The 27,560-nt window shown below is 37.5% G+C and overlaps 1 long non-coding RNA gene across 1 annotated transcript; it reads right to left on the reverse strand.

Annotated features, from left to right (window-relative positions):
- Positions 1–2,605: 2,605 nt before the first annotated feature.
- On the reverse strand, positions 2,606–13,516 carry LOC116557570. The gene is made up of 3 exons (XR_004271578.1): positions 13,507–13,516; positions 13,275–13,278; positions 2,606–2,814 (listed from the first exon to the last, which is right to left on the reverse strand). It is a non-coding gene; the product is annotated as an uncharacterized LOC116557570 (long non-coding RNA).
- Between the last annotated feature and the right edge of the window lie 14,044 nt (positions 13,517–27,560).

Below are 27,560 nucleotides of genomic sequence, written 5' to 3' on the forward strand. Positions count from 1 at the left end.
TATAATATCTTAAAAATTATTGTTTAAATTAATGTAGACAAATGTTAGCAATTACATGAGCAGAATGTTGAATGTGTAGAATCCATATGAAATTCATATGGTCAAATGTTTTCTTTAGTCTGGTTAATCTGCTATATCTGGTTTTCATAGGAAGGTTTTAAATAAAAACAGTAGATAAATGAAGATATAGGAAATCAAACATTGATATTTAAAAAGCATATATGTATAGATTAATAAACATTTACCAACAATGGTAATTAGCTCTGAGAGGGGAAGAGAAAGTAACTTAGAGGCCATGAATTATGGACCACACTTTCTGCTAGTCACCAGACACATATAACAATAATAACAAAATACCTTACATTTATTGAATGTTTACTATGTTGGTTCTTGTTTCAAGCATTTTATGTTTTAAGCAATTAGTTCTCACCATTCAGTGGTTAGAATGCTATTTATCATCCCTTCAGCCTATGAGTAAACCAGAGGTAAGGGGTGAAATAACTTGTCAAAAGTCCAGTGTATGGTATAGCTGGGATTAGATGCAAGTTCTTGTCATGACCTACATGATGTTAAATCACGTTTAGCCTAAGTTGCCTCCTTACGTATTTTATGTTTCTCTGGACATAGTGAACTATAACCTAAATGGAACTGTAAACAGACTGTAACCTACCCTTTAGCCAATCACCGAGCTTTGGCCAGTCAAAGGGGGCCAACTATTAAAACCATGTTCAAATAAGGCAAATGCTGAGCTGTAACCCCTCAGGCTGTTTCTGTCTTCACTTCCGTTTTCTATATATCACATGCCTTTTTCTGTCTGTAAATCTTCTTCAACTACCTGGCTGTTCTGGAGTCTTTTTGAGACTTCTGTGGCTGGGAAGACCAGATCTGTGACTCATTCTTTGCTCAGCTAAAACCATGTTAAATTTAATTTCACTAAGGATTTTCTTTTAACAAAGATTAATATCTCTTTTTTTTGAAAATGATGGTGAATGAATTGATGTTAATTTAATTTAAAAACAGGATAGTTTATTTTTGAATAATTACAATTCCCTTCTCAGCACTTTTCAGAATTTCTCTGCATCCAAATTTCTATTTTCTCAGAAATAGAATCTGATTGCTGGGCTCATGCTATGTGACCATAACTGAGTGATACACTCAAATGTGATGAAGGGATAGATCACGTGATCTCTTAGTCCAAAACGGCCAGGGCATCTCAGGCTACCGGAATGCCCAACTCTGTCCCATACAGGTAGTAAAAAAAAAAAAAAAAAAAAAGTTGGCCCAACAAAAACAATCAACAAATGCCAATTATCCGTTTCATATTAAAAAAAAAAAAAAAAAAAATAAAAAGAAAGAAAAAGAAAAAAAAAACAAATGTTGCTATTTTCCAAACCACTTAACTATTGTTTTAAAAATAAAACTCAAAAAACAATCAAACACAAAACAAACAAACACAAGGCTAAAAATCTTCCAAAAACAGTATTGTAAAGGTTAACGACTAACTGTCCTGGCTCTATTCTCTGCTAGATTCGTTTATAATCATTTTATATTTGTTAGCCTCTGGGCTTTTCATCTTTAACCGCCTTGTCACATTCATTTCTTCTAAAACCATAAAGTCACAAATAATCCTGCTGCTAAAACCCCAAATGTCCTTGGCTTGTAAGCTCTATCATAAATCTCTAAATCAACCTGCACCCCTAAAAGGCTACCCTCTAAAAAAAACCTCAACTGCAGGGCCCCTTCTATGCCCCGTTTCAGCAAAAAGTAGTTAAAAAGCTATCAACACCTGTATTCCAACAGAAATTGGGCTTACCTGTTCAAAGGGGGAAATGAGGGGAATGTGTTCTCTTTCCAGGGTCCACAAGGGGGCGTAGTTTTAAGGGCAAGAACTTCCCAGTGCCATGCCCCCTCCCATCTCTCTCCATCTCGTATATTTAACGGTTTATGTTTAAATTTCACAGGCACGGAAAAAAACTAAGAGTGAATCACCCCAGTGGAAGTTTAATGGAACTCCTTTCATTGGCCAGAGGAACTTTTGGGGAGGTGAGAATTTCTCCCAGGATACATTCCCCAGCTCCTTCACCCAGGCCGGATTTCCAGCCCTCCGGATCTCCTTCCCACATAGTGGGAGCTCTCTTTCCCCTCCGGGGTCCCCTTCCATCCTCTGTGGAAGCTCTTCCCTTTCCTGGATTCCATCTTTCTGGTTTCTCTCACTCTGTAAGGGGAGTTTTCCTTCTCTGGTTTTCTCCCTCTAAAAATCCTTCTCACTCAGTGTGAGAGCGGCTTTTCTTTCTCTCATTCAGTGTAAAAGCTAGCTGTTTCTTTCTCTCTCCTTCTCCTTTTTCTCTCTCTGCCTAAATAAATCACATTTCTGCAACACTTTTGGGGTCTGGTATTTATTTCACAAGCTCACTGCGCGATGGTCTCCTCTCTCATTCTTAAAAAAGTAGTGAGCCAAAAACCAGGGGAAATGGCCTCGCAAAAAAGCTAAGGGCTCCCCTAAACCCCAAGAAGACCTCAACCCATCAGACCAGCTCAGCAGCTTGAGCTGAGCATGCTGAACAACTCCCAGCACCTTCAGATTGGGTAAGCAGTATCTCCTCTTTTCTCTATCAGAAGAGGAGACAAGTCTCTCCGTCTCTTTAAAAAATTCCATTGTTAGTCACGGAGTCAGGAAGACCGTCTTCCCTCGGTGTCCGTTCTACTGCAGGGACGCCTGCCTTGACCACTCACCTACGTTACAGCCCAGGACTCAGTCAGGGACGCCTACCGAAAACCCTGGCAGCTGCTCGCTCCTTCTCCTTGTCTTTACTCCTTTTCTTAAAAATTATCTCTTTTGCTATGGGCAATATTCTGCCCTCTATTCCTCAGTCTTCGCCTCTAGCCTGCGTCCTAAAAAACCTAAAACCTCTTCAACTGTCACCTGATCTGAAACCTAAACATCTCATTTGTTTTTTTCTGTGACATGGCCTGGCCTCCATACAAATTAAACAATGGTTCCAAATGGCCAGAAAACAGCACCTTTAATTTTTCTGTTCTGTGAGACCTAAACAATTTTTGTAAACGAATGGGCAAATGGTCTGAGTTGCCCGACGTCCAGGCATTTTTTTTGACACTGCAATCTCTCCCTAATGTCTGCTCTCAAGACAACCCATCCCAAATTTGTCTTCTGTCCCTTCTGTCTGCCCCTCCTGCATCTGCCAGCAACAGAGTCTTCCTTGACCATCCGCCCTTTCTCCTTCCTGCCTGTCCGAACCAGACCCTAATCCAGGCCCTAAACCACCCTCCCCCACACACACTGAGCCTCCCTCCTCTTCCTCTGCCTCCGACCCCCTCCTTATTCCCCTGCTGCCACCTCCCCACCTCACACCCAGTCCAGTTAACAGTTAAGTCTGCGGCTGACTCCTCTGCCCCTACCTAATAGTTCACCCTTCGAGAGGTGGCCGGAGCCGAAGGCAGCAGTTAGGGCGCACGTTCCTTTCTCTTTATCTGACCTTTCCCAAATCAGTCAACAGTTATGCTCCTTTTCATCAGATCGTCAAATATTTAACCCAGTCCTATAGTCTCACCTGGAGTGACTTAAATGTCATCCTTCTCCTCTCACCCCTGAAGAACATTTATCACCCAATCAGCCCCTAACATTAAAAAGCGGCCCTCAAAACCCACAACGGGAATGAATCAACCTCGCCTTCAAGGTGTTTAATAATGGGGAAGAAGCTTCCCAGCAGCAGTGCATCTCAGAACTACAGATGCTTGCCTCTGCCATAAGACAAATCTTAGCCACTCCACTGGCTCAAAAAGACTTCGAAGTACCCAGACTGCAGCGTCCAGCCACCCCTCCTGGACCTTGCTTCAAGTGTCGGAAACCTGGCCACTGGGCCAAGGAATGCCTGCAGCCACGGATTCCTCCTAAGCCTTGCCCCATCTGTGTAGGGACCCGACTGAAAGTTGGACTGTCCGACTCACGTTGCTTCAGCTTGGCCGCTGAAGACTGATGCTGCCCGAACACCTCCGCAGCCCCCTGGACCATCACAGACACCAAGCTTTGGGTAACTCTTACGGTGGAGGGTAAGTCCCTCCCTTCATAATCAATACAGGGGCCACTCACTCCAAGCTGCCTTCTTTTCAAGGACCTATCTCCTTGGCCTCCATAACTTGTGAGAATTGATGGCCAGGTTCCCAGGCCTCTCGGAACTCCCCAAGTCTGGTGTCAGTCAGGCCAGCACTCCTTTCCACAATCTTTCCTAATCATCCCCACGTGTCCAGTTCCCCTGTTAGGCCGGGATATCCTAACTAAATTTTCTGCCCCCTTAACTGTTCCTGGGCTGCAGCCACACTTCATTGTCACCCTTCTCCGCAAATCTATACCTTCTTCAATAGCTCCCCTTATGTCCCCCTAACTTAACCCTAGGGTGTGGGACACCGCCTCCCATCCCTTGCTACAAATCACTCACTCTTCATCATCCCCTTAAAACCTAACCACCTATCCTGCCCGGCACCGGTACCCCATCCCAGCACAAGCAGTAAAAGGCCTAAAGCCTGTTATACTCACTTACTGCAACATGGCTTTTAAATTCCTACAAACTCTCCTTACAATTCCCTATCCTAGCTGTCCCCAAACCTGACAAATTCTACAGACTAGTCTAAGATCCCTGCCTCATCAATCAGACTGTACCTCCCACCCACCTGCTTGTACCAAACCCCAGCACCCTCCTATCTTCCATACCCCCTTCCACAACTCACTATCTTGTTCTTGACCTCAGAAACGCTTGTTTCTAACACCCAAATTCCTTCCCCACTGTTATAATCCTTCGCCAGCATACACACACTCTCTGACACCCGTATCCAGCTAATTTCCCGAAGCCCAACCCCATCCACTAAACAACAGCGTCTCTCCTTCCTGAGACTTGCAGGATACTTTCACTTCTGGATACCAGGTTTTGTCCCCGTGAGTAAGCCACTTTATGAACTTACAAAAGGAAACTTAGCTGACCCCATAGACCAAAAATCCTCCCATTCTTCCTTCCATTCTCTAAAAAAGGCCTTAGAGACTTCTATTTGAGTGCTTCCAACTCCTCTCAACCTTCTCTCTCTATGCAGCAGAAATAAAAGGCAGTGCCGTCGGAATTCTTACACAGGAGCCAGGCCCACGGCCTGCAGCCTTTTTAGCAAACAACCTCACAGTCCCGGGCTGGCCCTCATGCCTACGCGTGGCAGCAGCTGCCATCCTGATACTCTTAGAATCCCTCCAAACTCACAGGCTATGCCCCACTTACCCTCTCCAGCTCTCACAGCCTCCAAAGGTTACTTTCCTCTGCACCTTACCTCTCACACGCTTCCTTTCAGCCCTTTGCTTTCTCCAGCTTTATGGACTCTGTATCAAAACCCCCACAGTAACCATTGCTCTTGTACCTGACTTCAACCCAGCCTCTCACTTAATACCCAGCGCAATCCCTGATAAATCCATGATTTAGCTCCTAATCCATAAAGCACCCTCCCCGTTTCCCCATATTTCTCTTTTTCCTATTCCAGACCCAGACCACACATGGTTTATTAATGGCAGTTCCCCCAAGCCCAGTCGGCTGCCACCGGCCAAAGCTGGCCATGCTGTTGTAGCCCACTCATTTATTATCAAGGCTGCCATGCTCCCCTGTTCCACACTTCTCAGCAAGCTGAATGGATCGCCTTAACCTGTGCTCTTATTCTTGCCAAAGGACTACAATGTTAATATCTGTACTAAATCTACACCTCTACATCCTATGCCACCATGCTGCCATATGGGCAGAAAGAGGTTTTCTCACTTATTTCTTTTCCATCGTGGAAGTTCATCCTCAAAACAATCACATCTCAATGTTCTATCTGCCGCTCTCCTACTACTTAGGGGTTTTTCAGACCCACCCCGCCCCCAACACACACACTTTTTCCTTCACATCAGGCCCGTGAATTTTCCCCTACACAAGATTGGCAAATAAACTTCAAGTTTTGCCTAGGTAAGCATTCACCCTGTCTCTCACTCCATCCTTGGCTGCCCTCCCCTTGCTCCTCAGACTCTGCTCCAGACCCCTCTTGCTGTCTGCCCACGCTCAATCTTGTTAATGAAAGTGAGTGGTTACTTACAGATACCACACGCTTCCTCAGAAACCATGAAAACAAAAGCTCTCCCTCCACAGAGTTACCCTACCAAACTGCAGCCCTTGCTGGTTCCCGTGGCATTTGGGTCCAAAGCCCCAGCCCCTCAGAACTTTTTCTCACCTTTTCAGTTTACACTTCCAGTTCTGTCTAAGCCAAGAACTTTTGTTTCCTCTGTGGTTCTTCTTCTTACATCTGCCTTCCTATCAACTGGACACAGACTTGTACCCTCATTTTCCTTACTCCTAAAATTCAGTTTGCCAGTGGAAATGAAAGCCTCCCTGTTCCCCTTGAGGTCCCAATACAACATAAACGGGTCATACCACTGATCCTCTTACTTGTAGGGTTAGGAATTACTACTGCACTCAGCTCACGCCTAGCAGGCCTTATCACTTCAATTGTCACCTTCTGTAGCCTCCCTAATGATTTCTCTGCTAGCAGTGCAGAATTAACTCAATCACTGTCCCTTCTTCAAGCTCTAGTAAATTCCCTAGCTGCAGTGGTCCTCCAAAACTGCAGAGGTCTTGATTTACTGACTGCTGAAAAAGGAGGTCTTTGCCTATTCCTAAATGAAGAATGAAAACCAGTCTGGCCTCGTATATGACGCCATCAATAAATTAAAAGACAGAGCCCAAAAGCTCGCTAATCAGGCAAATGGTTATTCTGGACCTGGCTGGACTGGCTGGACACTCTCTAATTGGGTGTCATGGCTTCTTCGAATCCTTAGTCCTCTGATACCTACAAAATCTTATACAAGCGATAGCCAATCACTCAATACAACAAATGCTCCTTCTAACAACCCCACAATATCACCCCTTGCCCCGAGATCTCCCAGTACTCTAAATTATTTCCTATTTTTAGGTTTCCGTCCCACCCCCAATGCTGCTCAAAGAAGCCCTGAGACACATTGCTCTACACTGCTTTGTGCTGGCCTTCCTAATACTCTACTGCCCTCTACTCTTTCTTTTTCCTTGATATTACTACTATAAAGAGTCAGGAACATAAGGTCTTCTAGGCTGACGGTGCCATGGACACCATGATGATCCCCATGACCTGCTTGTACACCTCTGGAGGGCCTCGCAGCATTAGAAAATCTGAAGTAACTGGAAGAGCATGAAAAGAGGAAGAATGGTCAACCCCTGCAGCACCTACCTAACTTGAGATATTATTCTATTGTTTCTCATTCCAGCCTCAACTGATAAGGCTATTGGACTTCGTAACTGAACTTGGTCAACCTCGTGACTCCAGACCCTACCACCCCCTCCCAGCTTGCAAAAAACCACCTTAAACTGTTACTTCTATAACTTTCCACTGCCTACCCCAAACCTATCAAACCAGCTCCTATCCCACTGCCCTCCGCTGACTCTCTTTCCAGACTCAGCCCGGCTGCACCCGGCTGAATAAACAGCCATGTTGTTCACACAAAGCCTTTTGTGGGGGGGATCTCTTCATTCAGAATTTTAAAATATATGTTTGACCTCATAAGGTACCGAAGTGTATTAGTTCATTCTCACATTGCTATAAAAAGATTCTGGAGACTGGGTAATTTAGAAAGAAAAGAGGCTGAATTGGCTCACATTTCTGTAGGCTGTACAGGAAGCATGGTGGCATCAGCTTCTGGAGAGCCCTCAGGAAACTCATAATCGTGGAGGAAGACAAAGGGGAAGCAGGCCTGCCTTACATGGCAGGAGCAGGAGGAAGAGAGACAGGAGAGATACCACACACTTTTAAACAGCCAGATCTCTAGAGAATGCCCTATTCACTAACAAAGGGGGTTGATGCTGAACCATTCATAAGAACTCCACCCCCGTGATCCACTCACATTCATTCCACCAGGCCCCACCTCCAACACTGGGGATTACAATTCAACAAAGCATAAGGCCCCAAGCCACATGAGAGTTAGCATACTTCTTCAAGCTGTACATCCAAACATTCAAATCATGTGGACCGTTTGAATTATCAAATACAAAAAAAAAGAGCATAAACATTTTTATGCGTAAAGAAAAGGAGGGACTGGTAGTGTTATGAAAGGCAAATGATTATCAAAAATATACAAGCACATTTTTTAAAAGATCCATTTATAAAACGTCAAATTATTGAAATGCAACAGATGAGTTAAAGAGCATATTAGACGCTACTGAAAAAAAGATTTAGTAGATTTTGAATAAATTCTCTGAATAGGATCTTAAACAAAATTTACAATAGTCTTGATTTAAAAAACCACACATTTAATGAATTTCTAGGCTTGAAATTAGTAAGAAAATCTCCCCAAATACCTCAACAATACAAAATCCTGGGCTGACACTCAATATAGATCTAGCGCTATGAGTTGATATGAAAGGCAAGGCTGCTGGAGATGAGTCCATACAAGCACTGCAACATGGAGAGTCAGCCGTGAGTCAGCTGCAGAAAAGATACAGCCGTTTCCAGACAAATGCTGAGAGAATTTGCCACTACCAAGCCAGCACTACAAGAACTGGTAACAGGACCCCTAAATATTGAAACAAATTCTTGAAATACACCAAAGTAGAACCTCCTTAAAGGATAAATCTCACAGGACCTATATAGTAATAACACAAGTTATTCAGGCAACAAATAGCATGATGAATAGAATAGTACCTAACATCTCAACACTGAGTGTCAATGGCCTAAACACTACACTTAAAAGATACAGAATGGCAGAATGAATAAGAATTTACCCACCAAGTTTCTGCGGTCTTCAGGAGACTTGCCTAAGACAAAAAAAGCCACGTAAACTTAAGGTAAATGGGTGGAAAAAGATATTCCATGCAAATGGACACCTAAAGTGAGTAGGAGTGCTATTATTTTATTGGATATAACAAACTTTAAAGCAACAGCAGTTAAAAAAGACAAGGAGAAACATCATATAATGATAAAAGGACAAGTCCAACAAGAAAATATCACAATTCTAATATATATATGCACCTAACACCGGAGCTCCCAAATTTATAAAACAATTACTATTAGAACTAAGATATGAGATACACAGCAACAGAATAATAGTGGGAGGCTTTGATACTCCACTGACAGCACCAGACAGGTCATCAAGACAGAGCGTCAACAAAGAATGGACTTAAACTATACCTTACAACAAGTGGACTCAACAGATATTTACAGAACATTTTACCCAATTGCAGAATATACATTCTTTTCATCAGCACATGGAACATTCTCCAAGATAGACCATATGATAGGCCACAAAAGAAGTATCAGTAAATTTAAGAAAACTGAAACTATGTCAAATACTCTCTGAGCCCACAATGGAATCAAATTGGAAATGAACTCCAAAACGAACCCTAAAAACCATGGAAATACATGGATATTAAATAACCTGCTCCTGAATGATCACTGGGTCAACAATGAAATCAAGATGGAATTTAAAAAATTATTTGAACAATAACGATACAACCTATCAAAACCATTGGGATATAGCGAAAGTGGTGCTAAGAAGAAAGCTTATTGCATTAAATTCCTACATCAAAAAGTTGGAAAAACATCAGTTGACAATCTAAGGTCACACCTCATGGAACTGGAAAAACAAGAACAATCGAAACCCAAATGAAGCGGCAGTAAAGAAATAATGAAGATCAGAGCAGAACTAAATCAAATTGAAACAAACAAAAAACAAAACAAAAGATAAATGAAACAAAAAGATGATTCTTTGACAAGATAAATTTGATAGACCATTAGTGAGATCAACAAAAGAAGATTCAAATAAGCTCAATTATAAACAAAATGGGAGATATTACAGCTGATATTATGGAAATACAAAAGATGATTCAAGTCTACTACAAACATCTTTATGCACATAAATAGAAAACCTAGAGGAGATGGGTAAATTTGGGAAAATATACAACCATCCTTGATTAAACCAGGAAGATATAGAATCTCTGAACAGACCAATAAGAACCAGTGAGATTGAAATGGTAGTGAAACAATTGCCAGCAAAAAAGTCCAGGATCAGACGGATTCACAGCTGAATTGTATCAGTCCTCTAAAGAAGCATTGTGCCAATTCTATTGACACAATTCCCAAAGATAGAAAAAGAGGCAATCCTCCCTCATTAGTTCTATAAAGCCAGTAGCACCCTAATACCAAAGCCAGAGAAAGACATAATAAAAATAGAAAACTACAGACCAATATCCCTGATGCACATAGATGCAAAAATCCTCAACAAAGTGTTAGTGAACTGAATTCAATAGCATATCAAAAAGATAACCCACCATGATCAAGTGGGTTTCATACGAGGGATGGTTTAACATCTGCAAGTCAATAAATGTGATACACTGCATAAACAGAATTAAAAACAATAATCACATGATCATCTCAATAGATGCTGAAAAAACATTTGACAAAATCCAGCATCCATCTATGTTAAAACCCTCAGCAAAATCGGTATAGAAGGGATATATCTTAAGGTAATAAAATCCATGTAAGACAAACCCAGAGCCAACATACTGAATGGGGAAAAGTTCACAGAATTTACCCTGATAATTGGAGAAGGCAAGGATGCTCACTTTCACAACTTCTATTCAACACAGTACTGGAGGTCCTAAACAGAGGATTAAAAAGAGAAAGAAATAAAGAGCATCCAAATCAGTAAACAGAAAGTCAAATAGTTGCTGTTTGCTGATGATATGATCATAGACCTAGAAAACCCTGAAGACTCCTCCAAAAAGCTGCTAGAACTGGTAAATAAATTCAGCAGAGTTTCAGGATATAAAATTAATGTTCACAAATCAGTAGCTCTGCTGTACACCAATAGTGACCAAACTGAGAATCAAATTAAAACTTAACCCCTTTCTCAATAGCTGCAAAAAATAAAATAAAACAGAATACTTAGGAATATAATCAAGGATGTGAAAAACCTTACAAGAAAAACTATAAAACACTGCTGAAAGAAGTCATAGACAACACAAACAAATGGAAACACATTTCATGATCATGGAAGGGTAGATTCGATATTGAGAAAATGATCATGCTGCCAAAAGCAGTCTACAAATTTAATAAAATTTCCATCAAAATACCACCATCATTCTTTAAAAAATCCTAAAATGTATATGGAATCATAAAATAGCCCACGTAGCCAAAGCAAGATGAAGCAAAAAGAACAAATCTGGAGACATCACATTACCCAATGTCAAATTATATTATAAGGTCATGGTCACCAAAACAGCTTAATATTGGTATAAAAATCAGTATATAGACCAATGGAACAGAATAGATAATGCAGAATTAAAGCCAGATACTTATAGCCAACTGATCTTCCACAAAACAAACAAAAACATAGAGTGGGAAAAGGACACCCTGTTCAACAAATGGTGCTGGGATAATCGGCAAGCCACATATAGAAGAATGAAACTGGGTTCTCAACTCTAACCTTATACAAAAATCCACTCAAAATGAATAAAAGACTTAACTCTAAGACCTGAAACCATGAAGATTCTAGAAGATAATATCAGAAAAACCCTTTCAGACGTTGGCTTAGGCAAAAACTTTATTATGAAGAATCCAAAAGCAAATGGAACACAAAGATAAATATCTGGGACTTAATTAAGCTAAAAAGCTTCTGCACAGCAAAAGAAATTATCAGCAGAGTTGACAGAAAGCCCGCAGAATGGGAGACAATCTTCGCAATCTATGTATCAAAAAAGGACTAATATCCAGAATCTACAAAGAACTCAAACAAATCAGAAAAAAAAAAAAAATCCCCTGAAGACATTGGACGCAAAAAGACAATTCTCAAAAGAAGATATACAAATCGCCAACAAGCATATGGAAAAATATTCATCATCACTAATTATCAAGGAAATAAAAATCAAAACCACAATGTGATATCACATCACTCCTGCAAGAATGGCTGTAATAAAAAATTTTTTTTAAATAGATGATGCGGATGTGATGATAAAGGAACACTTTTACATTGTTAGTGGGAATGTCAACTAGTACAACCACTATGGAAAACAGTGTGGAGAATCCTTAAAGTAATAAAAGATCTACCAGGTGATTCAGCTATCCTACTACTAGGTAATACCCAAAGGAAAATAAGTCACTATATGAAAAAGATACTTGCACATACACATTTATAGCGGCACAATTTGCATTTGCAAAATATGGAACCAGTCCAAATGCTCATCAATTGAGTGGATAAAGAAAATGTGATACATGCATATACACACACACCATGGAATACTAGTCATCCATAAAAAGAAATGAATTAACATCATTCACAGCAACGTGGATGGAATTGGAGACTATTATTCTAAGTGAAGTAACTCAGGGCTGGAAAACCAAACATTGCATGTTTTGCTCATGTGAGAGCTAAGCTAGGAGAATGCAAAGGTGAAAGAATGATATGTTGGACTTTGGGGACTTAGGGAGAAAGGCTGCAGGGTGGCATGGGATAAAAGAGTACACGTTGGGTACAGTGTACACTGCTTGGGTGATGGGTACACCAAAATCTCAGAAATAACCACTGAAGAACTTATTCATGTAACCAAACACCAACTGTACTCCAAAAACCTATTGAAATAAAAATAATAAATTTTTTTTAAAAGGGAAAGCTAAAGTGAGACACCCACAGCAAGCCATTGTCCTGGAAGAGAGCCAGAGTGTTCCCAAATTGGCAGTATCCTTTTGGTTCCTGACAGAAGTAAATGCAAGTCCTTTCCTCAGGAAAGCATTTCTAATTTGCCTTGAGAATTTCTGCTGAGGATTTAAACAAACATACAAACATATATAAATAAAAGAAGCTCATTTTGGAACATCAGAAAACTTACAAAAAGGTCAGTGGTTGCCAGGAATTAGTGAGGAGGGAGGATTAAGTAGGCAAAACAGAGGATTTGGGGGCAGTCAGAATACTCCCTATGATGCTATTTAATAATATGTAATTAAACATTTGTCTAAACCTATAGAATTTACAATGCTGAGCTTGAACCCTAATGTAAACTATGAACTTTGGATGATAATCGTGTGTGAACGTAGGTTCATCAGTTGTAACAAAGGTACCATTCTGGAGGATCCCCCAGATAATGTTGATGATGAGGGAGGCTATGCATTTGTACAGGGCAGAGGGAGTATAGGAATTCTCTGTACTTCTGCTCAATTTGCTGTGAACCTAAAACTGCTCTAAAAAATAAAGTTTATTTTAAAAATCAGTAAACACACAGTAAGGAAATAGTAATTATACCCTTAAAGCTTTCATATGCTGAAATTAACACATAATAGAAAAAATAATGTCTACATAGAAGCTGAGCATAGTGGCACATGCCTGAAGTGCGAACCACTCAGGAGGCTGAGGTAGGAGGATCCCTTGAGCCCAGTATTTTGAGACCAACCTGGGCAACAAAGCAAGACCCTATCTCTACAATGTATTAATTAATAAAGATTTTAAAGTATAAGATGGAGTCACAAAAATGAACAACAAAATGGCAATAGATTAAAAAAAAGGTAGATTTGAAGTAGAATGATTTCAAACTTTTAGAAAAGAAAATGCAATTTTTATAGCAGCCATTTAATAACTGAAAAAATTCTTAAAATAAGATCAGCTGCAAATTAGACAGCTGAAAAGAAAATCAAGAGTTGCAATGTGTTGGGACATAACAAAAGGGCAGTTAAGAACCAGAAGGACTAACATCATCATCATCATCATCATCATCATCATCCTGGAGGAGATAGCAGAGACAACGGAGGAGGAAGGAGAGTAGAATATTTGAAGAAATAATCATTAATACTTTTCCAGATGTTAACAAAAGATAATGTCACAGATACAGTATGCAAAATATTCAAGATGATGAATACAAAAGAATTCATTCATGGATACCTAGTAGTAAAACTTTAAGACCAAAAAGAAAAAAAAAAATCTTAGAATTGTCAAGAAAGAATAAAGAGATGATCAGAAAGGAGTTGCAAGTACATTTACAGAGTACTTCTCAATAGCAGCAATGAAAGCCATGTGGAAAGGGAACAGTCTCTCCACAGACCTTAAAGAAAAGTATCAATATAAAATTACATATAAAGTAAAATCATGTTTAAGAAAAATGCAAAAACACAAACATAAAGGATTTACTGTCAACTTAGTTACAGAAATTTCTCAATGACATATTTCAAGAACAAAATGGGTGAGAAAAGTATCAGATGGAAGAGGGCATTCTAAGCAAATAAATGTTAAATTTGCTGTGAAATTTAAATATTTGTTGTAACATAATAACTAGATCTCTATCTTGTTCAATTAAAAATGAAATTTAAAAATCTGGAAATGGTACAGTCTAAAGCAGAAAATTCCATTAGATTACATTAAAGTCCTTAGAGGTAAAGATTTTTGATTAAAACAACCACCTTACAATTCCTAGGGAAATTACTAAGAACGTAGAAATAGATTGCAGAACTTCCTACCTAATACAAGGGGAAAATGTAATGAGGAAAAGAAATGTGAATGAGTAAACCAAAATTTAAGTGGGGAAAAATAGAAAGTAATTACAATGATTTTTTTTAAAAGAAAGTATTTAAAGATTAAGACTGTCAGTTTAGTCTCAAATGCATTATATTTTGTTTATAATACACAGATTTGCAAAATAGGCAGGCTGAAAACAGTGTGTGAAATACAAAAGCCAGGTTAATATTAACACAATAACTACTGGTGTAGCAATTAGACAAAAAGACTTTATAGCTAAAACAGCAAGATGAAAGAGTATTAGTATATATCAATGAAAGCTTTAATTCATTGAGAAGCTATAACAACTCTAAACTCGTATGTGTCTAATAAGATAGGTCCAAATTATATAAAAAAGTGACAAATGTGCAAAAATAATTTGAAAAATTCACTATCAGAGCATATAATTTAATGCAACTCTCTTCCTAGTCAATATATTAAACTCAAAAGAAGAAAGATTTAAATATTGGAAACATATTTCTTAAAACACAGAGTACTTTAGCAAAACTGATTTCAGAAGAGTCCATAAAGAGTCTCAGAAAATTTCAAAGCTGACATTCCTATATTACAGCAAAATTTAATTATAAATCAGTAAAAATACATTTTGAAATTTAAACATACAATTCTTAGTAAGTCAAAAACAAAGAAGAAATCACAATGGAAATTACTCCTAATTATTTAGACCATCAAAATAATGAGACACTACAAATGACTCTCTGCCTTGCCTGTCTCTCTCTCTCTCTGCATATATATGTAGATATATATACATATATATAGATACACTCTGTCTCTATATATACATACACACATACTTACATAGAACTGACATTTCAGATCATAGGTGAAAGGATGATAATTGTACTAAATGAGAATTCAGTAAAAGGAGCTTAAATGCTGCCATTGCTGGTTTTTTTTTTTTTTTTTTTTTTGAAACAGGCTCTCCCTCTGTTGTCTAGGCTGGAGTGCAGTCGCACCATCTCAGCTCACTGCAACCTCTGCCACCTGAGCTCAGGAGATCTTCCCCGCTCAGCCTCCCAAGTAGCTGGGATAAAAGGCACATGCCACCACTCCCAGCTAATGTTTTGTACTTTTGGTAGAGATGGGGTTTCACCATGTTGCCCATGTGCCGAGATCAACATTGAAGGTTGATCTTCAACTCCTGAGCTCAAGCAGTCAGCCCTCCTTAGCCTCCCAAAGTGTTGTGGTTACAGACATGAACCACTGTGCCTGGCAGCCTCTTGTTATTCTTGTTTATCTTTCTTGAAAAAATAAATCAACAAAAAGGAAATTGGATCCTTGCATCGTACCACAGAAAAATATTCAAAATATTAAGTATATCTATATGGAAATCAGTACAAGAGAATATATGAAAGGATCTTCATGACATTAAGATAGGAAGTAGATTTCTTAAAAGGTATAAAAAAGGCCAATCCATAAAGGAAAAGGTTGGTGCTGTATATAGACTAAATAAAATGTGTACATTTTAGTTAAGCTGTTAACTAATCGAAAGGCACGATGAAGAGAATAAAAGAGAAGCCACCACTTAGAAGACACTCTTGATAGTAATCAACAAGAGATTAGTATCTACAACATATAAAGATTTCCCAACAACCAACAGGAAAATAAATTTTTAAAAAACTAAAAGTATATTGGCCAAAAGACACAAATAGGAAACTTGAAGAACTATGAATGATAAATAATTTTAGGAATGCCATGCAAATATAATTTTTTAGAAATCAGAAATGCAAATAAAAACTGCAATCTATCAGCATTACACACCCACCTGTTTTGAAAACCTTAATTTGGACACTATAAACTCTTGATAAGGACATGAATAAATTAGGGTTCTCATACATTGCTAGTGGGGATGTAAATTTATACAACCACTCTGTCAGGTATATAGTCAATGTTATTTATATTTGTGTTTGTATTACTGTTATTTATTAAGTTATGTAAGTGTATATCATTCACTCTTTTTTCTATGGGATATTTTACATTGTGAGCTAAGATATTGAAGGATAAGCAAGAGTTAGTTAAATGAAAGTTGGAGCCACACTTGTAAACAAATATTTGCAATAAATAAAACCGACAATTATTGAAATTTATTATAAACGAGAATATTTTTATATAGCTCATACTTTACATCACTTAATCTTTTCAACAGCCCAAAGAGGCAGGTAATAGTTTACTTACTTTCCCAGATAAGGTAACGGAAGCAAAGAAAAGCCAAGTAACTTTCCTAGGAACATACCACATTTAGGTGGTAAAACAAGAATGAGAACTCAGGTGATCAGATTCCAGAGTCTACTCTGTTCACCTCCATGGTTTTTGCCTCTCAAAGGAGTGCTCGGTCCCTATGCTACCAAAGTTTTGAGTAGCTGGAGAATGCAGAGTTTGAGTGTGAGCCATAATGCATGCTTAGACAGTTCTTCTCAGTCTCTACCTGGAATATTTCTCTGCATCACAGGTATTTGGTTCTTAGCCAACTAATGTCACAAAAATCTCCGAGTAAGACAGTATTGACTATATAAATATATGAATTCAATATCTAGGATTTTTTTGTGGCTAAAGTGTCTGCTTTTCAGTTTTATGATACCTTGGAAGATAATTAGTAATCATGTGGTTGTCTGGTGATCATGAAATCAGAGCGAAGACCAATAGGTATTATTGAGGGATACTCCATCCATACCATCAATGAATAGGTGAAAAATCTACTGATAGAGAACATCACTCCATTCACTGCAGTACTTTACAACGTATCTGTGTATTGACAGAATTTTAGCTTCAAGGTCAAGCACTCAAAGAACCATTTGCTTATACTCAGGTTAAATTTACATTCCCTGATTGTTCATTCTGTATCTGTAGGACACAGCATAGAGCCTAGCATATAGTAGGTGCTCCATAACTATGAATAAACCCATGCTTTTCCTCTTTTGTCATCCTGTATTTAGAGTTTTGGATTTAATGCAGACTTGTCTCTGCATCTCTTCATCTATTGCTCTTTCTTTCAATAACACATTTTTTTTTCCAGTGGGAACCATATCTTGATGATCAGTTTTAATCTTTTTTAATAACAATAAAAATCCTGTTTTGCTTCCAGGTGCTCTGCCACTATTGCCTTGCATGGAAGTAGACACAGCTGTCTCCAAGTTTCCCAAGCAATGAACTCTCTTTTAAGATTTGGTTATTGTCATTCACCAAATGTCCATTTCTTCAAAGTTGTGCCTTAAAAAGCATCCTACCCATTTGGCAGCCAGAGTCATAGTGCTCCTTAGAGAACTGAAGAGGAAATGGAAAGGACATTCATGGGCCAAGAAAAAAGTTTGATAGAATGGCCTTGGGGAGTTGAGAACACAGGGGAGGAGGTCACTGTGAGGTCTGGCTGAAAGCAGTAGAGCAGAGCCATGCATTCAGAAGAGAAATGGTGTTTAACCAGACAAAAAGACATTTCTGGGAGCTTGGGGGCCCAGTTCTAGGTCGGAGAGACTTTAGAAGCATTGTTAATACAATGATTACTCCCTAGTTGACCTTCACAAATACCTGTCTCATAAATTCACGTTTTAATATGAATTGGAAACTTAGACTTGAAAGAAAGTGCATCACAATCAGGTAGAAACATTTAAAGGCAGGGGGAAGCAGAGCAAAATGACACAGCATTTGACTCAGAGAGAATGCCCAAAATACCAAGAATTGAAAAGTATGTTGTACATTATATAGAATGAAATATAGTTCACTGGTACTTGCAGCTGGTAATGTGCGGTTACTTGACATCACAGGCAACCTGACCGACGCATAATGGGAACTGACTTCACAAGTTCAACCACAGGTCAAGAGTGGAGTTTCATCTTTTGGGTTCCCAAACTTATTCTGAGACAAAAGGGACAGTTGTGTCTAAATTCTACATTGACTCTTTGATCTGAATCAGGCTATTCTCAGCAGGTCCTTACACCCCCACTATGAGAAAATGTATCTTTTACTGTGTTTGAATTCAAAGCAAAGTGAAATTTGAGTGGTACAAAATTAAAAGGTCCTTCCAGCTCCACAGTGATTTGAGATTCCTACTTTTCAGACTACTACATGCCATAACTAAGTCAATATGTTGTAACACACATGGGCAAAATTCTTAAAAATATCTATTCTGCAAATATGCTAACAAGAAAAATAAATGATCTATTTAAGATAACTGTGGCTAATCTATTAATAAAAATAAACCTGGAAATTATTTTGAGATGGTAATTTTTATTCTTAAACAAGAGATGTACTGTTGTGCTTGCCATTTTAAAAAATAACTTTCATTAAAGTTGATACTAAAATCCCCTACTTCCTAGCTTCTGCATCACTCTTAAATAATATAAAAAATAATACCCTTTTAGTTTCATTTGTGGTTGAAAAAAGTGTTTGACTCACTAAGGTTGAATGTCAGGTAATTTCATTTAATGCTCACATTTAAAAGAGGAAAGGTGGAGAAAGATTTAGATGAAAAGTAGAGTGTGCGACCTTAGAAATGTATTTATAAGGTCTGACTGCAGCAGCCAAAAATAATAACCATTGAACTTAGTGAATAATTTAAGGCCAATGAGCTAACAGTGATCTTTGCAATGGGATATTAATACGTAAATATTTTAGTCAGCTTTTTCACACCCAGCATAAAAATGCCTTGTATTTTATCTACAATCTCATTCTAAGTGAAATTTCTGAGAGACTCTGTGTCTCACTGAAGTCTCTATATACACATTCACACATTATAATTAAATGATTTTACTACGCAAATACATTCAAGAAAAAAGATTATATTTTCTAAAATATGCGGTGATGATACCTAAGGCCATGTTTCATTTCACACATTGAGCCTCTGTGATAACTAAATTTGGTTCCTTTATCTGGGTCTATTTGCTGTGACAGTGTAATTTGCCGAATATTACAATCATTTGCTTTTTAACTAATACCTAGCCTTAAAGAAATATTTCTAAAGTTGATCAATAGGCGTAAATATTTCTGAACATGCAAAACCTATTTGCTACTCACACAGCCATAATATATATTCATGTAATTATATCCACATATAAATTCATATAGGTTAATTCCTTTGTGTTTATTTGATATTAATAAACAAGACAATGACTCTAGTTTTCAGGCAAATGATGTATTTTTATCAATGTGTTTACTTGACAGTTACTTTAAGGTAGGAATATTTGATAGAAACTAAAGATGAGTCTCTACTACTGTACATGGGAGAGTGGAAAAAAAAAAACTAGAAAAGGCATTACTGGGGAAAAGTCTACAGGTTTAAACTGTGGCCCTGCTCAGTCACAAATGGAGCAAGTTACTTCATCTGTCTCAAATCATTTTTCTCACCTTAGATGCAAAGATATCTCTGGCTAATTGATAAGGCCCAAATTACAAACATGAATGAATAAACTGTGATGATGCCTGAGTCCCCCCAAAATTGTAAATAAGTGGAACTTTGAAAATGCAATCATAATTTAATGGCTATTTAAAAATAATGCGATGATTTTGGGTAATAGTCTCTGATTCTCTTCTGCAATGTTTTTTATATCCTTTTGTAGACTATGAATTTTCATAGGCTATAGACATGGCCGTATAGAAAATGCAACTTTCTTTATTTAAATCCATAACAAAATTAAGATCATCCAAGCCAAGTAAAGGAAATGTTTTTTATCAATGTAGAGTTTTGTCCATCAAAGCGGTTTGTCTATGTCCATCTAAATTTTTTTTAACTAAAAGAGAGCCCAGGTGTTGGGAAAAGAGGCGAAGGAGAAAGGACTTACAGAGTGTCCACATAAATTGGTTATAAGTAGCCTATAAACAAGGAACAACAAACTGCGGAAGGCCGCAGGAGGCCTCTGAGGAGAACGGCTTCTTCATGCCTCGTGTTCCGGTGCAGGGTGACTTCCGCTCTGTTACCATAAACATTGTGCTCAAGGATGTAAAACCCCATCGTAGCACTATCACGTAGCCAGACTTGTAGGCTCCTTGCAAGGCCCGAGTTCCATCAACTGCACGTAGATAACAGGCTAAAGATAACCACATGTTCTTGTTTTGTGAAACTCCCAAACCACCACAGTTATCAATCCTTAGGATGACACAGCAGTTCCGACTCACTGATTCAGTTCCGCCTCACTGATTCATCCACGATGACTCCACCCCTATCCTATATATCAAAGTAATTGTAATCAATAAATAGTGTGGATGATCAGTGCTCAGGGCCTTCACTGTTTCCTCCAGAGTAATAAAATGATGGCCCCCTGGTCCCACTTTTCCTCTTAATCTGTCTTTAATTCCTTTGTCACCACCAAACTCGAGATATCCATGGGTGATGTGGGGCTCATGGGTTCCCTATACCCAGGTACTAGTTCAGAAAAGCACCTGCTGAGTTACCTTAGCTAGCATTGCTTGAGCTAGTTGCATCAGTTGCCTGGAATCCGGTTATTAGGTCCTTGTAAGTTACAACTTTTTCCTTAGTCTACCCAACCTTTTCATGTCATCAGATCTCTCTGTTTCCTTTTGATTTCTTGCTCAGAGCCACGAAAATGTTTTTTCATAGTCTGCAGACCTGTTTGGGTCCTACAGGAAAGCAGTATGTTTTATTTCAATCCATCTCTGATGAGGCACATTATCCCCATGTCAATTCTATAACTGTTGTACTCTATCTGAGTCCTGGTAACTCTGCAGGGCTTGTCATGAACCCTAGACTTGTTCTGGAAGTCAAAAAAAACAAGTTTAATTCTTTTTAGGATCCCAAGTATCTGAGGAATCCATTTTCTGTCTCCTCTGAAAACTTGAGCCTGCAGGGAAGAGAATATTGGAGGTCTCTTATCAAGACCCTGCCATTGTCTAAGTTTTATTCTTCCCTTCAAATAGTCCTTTCTCTCCCAACATGAGAACATTTGCCACTTTTCTGGGTAAGTTTAGCTTTCCATCTACTGTTTTCAATCTCTTTTTATATCTTTCAGGTCTTAGCCTTTTGAAACTCAAAAGAACTGGGTTCTTGTAAATCAAAGCATTTCATCTCAAAGCTGTAGTATCTTTCTTGACTTTCAAAGATTGTTTGGGAATCCAAAATCAAGTAACTTGACTTCTTACTTCTCTCCAGATTTCTGTGAGCCTCCCTTCTTTTCCTCTGGCTATGCACTATGCTGAATCACTGGAGAAGTCTGTGGTAACCATGATCTGTACTTCACACTTGTGTGACTCAGAAAAAGGCATCACCTCTGGGTGGATGCAACAGAAACCACACATCATCTGGGTAGACTGGCCATATATGTACAATGCTTGGCAATGGGACTCTAGCTTTTAGCAAAGAAAAATTCCCTTCCTCCTAGTCATTGTGGCCACAGCAGAAGACTGGTGAGTGGCTTGGTGGCTAGAGTCGGGACCAGATTTCAGCCCACTCAGATTTCTTTTTCAGTTCCTTTATACAGAGCTCTGTAACACAGATGTAAACTGCATTTTTGGAGATAAATAAAATGTAAGAGGAAAAGAATTTCTAGTAATGTTTTACAAATTTATCCCACTACCTGTATTTGGTGAAAGCACGGCAAATTTGTTGTTATTATAGCCCAGGTAGCAATATACAATTGTGATTTGGAACATGTTGTAAGAAAAGTAAACCATGTCCCACTGAAAAATGAAGTCACAATTTATTTTAATGAATGCTTTCAGAAACAGGAAAATTTACACAAATCTTAAATTGTCAATTACTCAGATATGTAAAAAAAATGCAGTCAAATGTTTAAGTGGTGGAAAGAATATCATTTTCCTATCCTCTGTCATCTTCAATTGTTTAAATATTATTCTTGTTTACTTTGGTCACATTTGCAAAAACGCATCTGCCAATGCTTACTAGATAAGGAAAACTTATTTGTTATCTTTTAGTGTCTGTGGCATTAATAACTGGGATATATACATCATTAAGAATGTATCTAATATAATTAAGTAAGGAATTCTGAAGCCAGATGCAAGCAATATTTACAACTCAGTATGAAGTTATGAACCACATAAATATATCACAGTCTCCTTTACTTTCATAATGTACAGTTCTGAAAAATGAAACATGGGCTTTAGAATATGCTCCTTGAGAATATGCCATTAGGACAAATACTTAAACCAATGTATAGAGATCAAATCAATTTATATAGAATTTTCTTTTATTGATTATCAATCCACTTTATTGGAAAAGTACTAAGATCAAAATCATTTTGCAAAAATGACTAAACCTGATAAAGTAGTAGCACTAGAGCACTGTGTTACATTGAAAGTATATTTTAAAAGTGAAAGTAAATCAATAATAATTATACCACCCAATATATTATCTTTTCTTATTAATTGTGTGATTATAAAAAATGTAGTATAGATGGAAGGATTTTTTTAAAGAACACAATAGTCTATTAAATTAGTCAAAAGTATTTTATTCCACTAATTTTCAGATGTCAACTCCAGTTTTTAACATCAGAGGAATGCTGTAGAGATAAAGCATAAGACAATGATTACATAAAAATGAGAGGTTTAAAAAATTACTTTGCTAGTGTTCTGACTTTTTCACAATTAGTGAATGAATAAAATATGTAAGCAAGACATTAATTATAGCATATAAATAAAGATCCATCAGCATGTAATTCTATTGAAGACATATTAAATAACTCAAGAAGTGGATTAGTATCTGTAAACTTCTGGAAAATTTCTAAACCATCTATTTCTACATCCTTACTAGCATTGATTGCAATCAGTTGAATCAGTAGTTTATGTTCATTTCCTTTCATTTGCTATTATTTTACACAGGGGAATATTTGCATTTGCATTGTATTCCTGACATGAGTAAAACCCATTTCAAAATTCATACCTGCTTTAATGTACTTGTATATTTGTATGCTATTACTTCCTCCAATAAGTCATCATTGTACAGGAATGTTGACTCTAAGAATCTTGCTTTAACAATCCAGGAATAGTTATTTTAAAAGAATAACACATAAATAAAAGAACTAAAAACGAAATCTGGCAGTTAAAAAGAATTGTATTACTTTTTACCTAAGTATTAATCTCTAGGAAAAAAAATAGAGAAACTATAGATTAAGAAGTACATTAAGGTATTCATTAAAAAGGCATTTAGAGAAACAACCAGAATCTCAAACACAAAACCACTCAATAATTCTAGTCTTGCTGACTGGTCTAATGCAATGCCGTAGACTGGACTGAGGTGATGGGGAGGAAGTGTCTGCACCACATGTTGAGCAAAATGAAAGGACTTAACCTCCCCTGGCTTTCATTTAGTAACTTCCTGAGCAGAGTAGATATTTGTTGCTCTAATCAACTGTTCTATTAAAATTATTTTGTTCTTAGCTTTTGTTGCTATATCTGATGGAGGTATTATTTTTTTCTACATGAAATATAAAAAAGAATTCTTTGTGGCTAATTAAAGCACATTTATTGTTTTAGGTTCCTGGAGCCAGATTTTTTTTTAATGTCAAAGTGCTTTCTATCATAAAGCTATGTAAAAGTTACTCTGTTTTGATGGAAAGTTATTATTTTTTAAGTGCATATATACTACTAGGGAAAATAAATACATTTTTATTATCCATTCTAATTTACAACACTTGCAATGTTTAGTTCATATTTTTGAGTTGAGCTGTTCATATAAAGAAATTTACTCATCTTTTTTTCAATCCCTGTTTTGTACAGAATTAACAAACATAACAACATGAACCCTAGGAGTCTTGAGATTTACATTTTAGTAGTTTGCACTGCGCATTTTGAACAGGTTCGTCCATTCTATCAGATTAAAGAATAACTTGTGAGATAAACTGGCAAGTCTAGATCATCTTGAAATCCATCTAACTTGTCAAGCCACTTCTCAAACTCTACTAGGACAGGCGGCCCCTACTTTGAACATCCCTGCTTATAAGTAAATGTATTTTCTTTTGCTGCACAATAATTCGAAACTTTAATGCAATCAATCTTGTTCATTCACTTGGAGTCTTGAAAAATAAATTTAATCCCCTTTCAAATAGCATACTTTTAGGAGTTTAAAAACAACTCTTGCATCCCTTATACACGTTTTCTTGATCAGGCTAAGTATTCTCAGTTTTTTTCAAACTTTCCTCACATAGAATCATTTTTAAAATTCCCTCATTATCCACCATACCTGCCACATCGTTGTTCACGACACCTGATCTACTTGGTTATATTAGTTTCTAAAGGTATTATCAGAAATATGTACACGGGCTATTTTAAATGTACATTATGATATCAAGTATAAATCAGCTTCATTTTTCTAGCTACCTCATTATAATTAAGAGCACTTCTGCATCATAACATGATTTTCTGCAGTCCTACCATTCAGATGGTTTACTATGAACTTTCTAAAACCCCTCTTTTTATAAGTTATAACTAAACTTTATTTATTTATGAATGAACAATGGAATCTCACTCTGTTGCCTATGCTGGAGTGCAATGGCATGATCTCTTCTTATAGCAACCTCTGAATCCCAGGTTCAAGCTATTCTCCTGTCTCAACCTTCGGAATAGCTGAGACTACAGGAGCATACCACCACACCTAGCTAATTTTTATATTTCTTTTCTTTGGTAGAGACGGGTTTCACCATGTTGGTCAGGCTGGTCTTGAATTCCTGACCTCAGGTGATCCAACCACCTTGGCCTTCCAAAGTGCTAGAATTACAGGTGTGAGCCACCAAGCCTGGCTGATTTAGTCCATATCCAATTTAATGTGGCTTGTACTTAGAAAGCAATTATAAGGTATTCCTGGGGCAACTATTGCTCATCAGAAGTGAGTTTGTACATTACTTTTTTTTTATTCCTAGTAGATGTAGTCCTGATAGGCTCAGGACCTTGATCTAAAATTAAGTTTTTTCAGGCAGAGCTAATGACTTAACTAAAGAAGGGTTAAATAGCTGGGGAGGCATTTGTGAACTTTTGTTCCTGAAATCTTGCCAATTCTATTTGAGGAAGACCAGGATGTAGGACAGTCCACTTGGAACAAAAACTAGACAGTTTGTTATTCCTTTTGGTTATAGGTAAAGTAATTATTATTTGGTTTCCTTATACAATTATGTTTTGCTATTTAAGCCAATATGAATATTAATCAAATTACATTCATTAGGAAAACAAGAAAAAATATGTTGTGACCAGTAAAAACAGGCCCAGAGCAAAGTTAAATGCCCTCCCATTCTCTACTCTGTCTAACTTAGACAAAAACATAAGTACCATATCGTCATAGGTAGAGTATTGTGTTGTAACTGAATACAGTTTAGATTCCATAAAAGGCAAAAAAAAATCATTTCTGCCTCATCATTGTGTATTTTGATGTGAATAACCATTTGTCTTAAATGTGAATTGAAATGTGACAACCACACTTTTGTATTTTTAGAATCAAATGAAGCTTGTGCTGTATGATCTTTTGAAACTTAGAGATCAAATTTTGTCTTATCTTTTCTTTAAAACAAATTATTTTTGCTTCATTTCCATTTTCTCTATTCTCTTCCCAGTAGACTTACTCATTTTGTTATTTATGCATAATATTGCCAGATAAATAATCAATCTAAAATTATTCATAAACAGATTTTTAAACATTATAATTGATTAAAATGTTTTATTCTGGGGGAGGCAAAATGGTACCAGATTAGAGTATTTTGATATTCATAGGAAAAGTAGTCTTAAGTTTCAGTCCCATATTTAATTCTGGAGAACACATATCACTGTATAAGAAATATACTGACTAATCTGATTTTCCTTTCCCACACACGGGTATTGTATTTTTTGAAAAATTAAAACAATAAGTATCTTATAGCACTCTACTGTAAATTCTGAGAAAAGGAACATGATTCAGGCAGGTAAAATGCATTAAATATTTAGAAATGGGATTTTAGTGATAAAACAAAATCAAACTAAGGAACAGAAATGCCTGAAAACAAATGTCTAAAGGCTATTACCAGTGATGGGGTTAAATTTAACCTGGAGATTTTTATCCTGTAGAAGAGTGCTGGAAGCCATTCTCTTGTTGAATATCCAAGGAAATAAGTTTTCTGGTTTTTGAGTATCACACCTTTTAAAAAGTTATTTACCCATCTTTTGTATTTATTCTTATCTTTCATGCCAATAAAATTACCATAATTTTTGAATTTACTTCTTTCAGAATGTAAATGCAGTCATAATACCCTCTAAAGTTTTATCAAAGAGCCATGTATTTTTATGAGTGAAATAATAAAATTTAGTTAGCTTGAATTTAAAAATTTGAATAGATTAAAATTTTGTTTTTCTTTTGGGAGAATGTTTTTGTAAAGCAACCCATACAGGGTTTCATAATGAAAATACTGAACGTTGCTTACAATCAACTGAATATGGAGGTTCTCCAAAAGACTGAAAAGTAGAACTACCGTATGATCTAGCAGTCCTACTCTAAGGAGAGTAGCTGCAGCCAGATTCTCTGGTTCCCACACCAGGAGGTGAAACCGAGCTGCCCAGGTGAAAACCAGGAGTCCTAACCGCTAGGCCACCGCAGAAGCAGAGTAGCTACATCTGGAACTTAGACCCTTGGCCTTCCTAACCCGGAAGAATGGAGAAAGGGGCTGCGGTTTTGTGGTGAGTGTTACAGCTCAAATAGAACTCGTGGACCCAAAGAGTGTGCGATAGTGTGATTTATTAGGCAGAGGGAAAGGACAGCTCTCACACCGCCGTGGAAGGGGATCCGAAGAGGGTGCTGTCCAGGCTGAGACAGCTAGAGCTTTTACTTCTGAGTTATTCCTTCCCATTCCTTCTCCCATCCAATGAGAGGGGTTCTTTCAGACTTCCTTTGGATTAATTGTTCTTTGAATCCTTTACCAGATTGACTATTGTTTTTCAACCCTTAATCACAGAGCCCCCACCTCCAAGAGCCAGAGGCAAGAATATCAGAGACAAAGCCCCTACCTAGCCTGCCAGAGGTGGGAAAGTGAAAACAAAGGGCCCT

The sequence above is a fragment of the Sapajus apella genome, unplaced genomic scaffold (genome assembly GCF_009761245.1).
Source record: "Sapajus apella isolate SASKATOON/1434 unplaced genomic scaffold, GSC_monkey_1.0 scaffold19, whole genome shotgun sequence".
Taxonomy (NCBI): domain Eukaryota; kingdom Metazoa; phylum Chordata; class Mammalia; order Primates; family Cebidae; genus Sapajus; species Sapajus apella.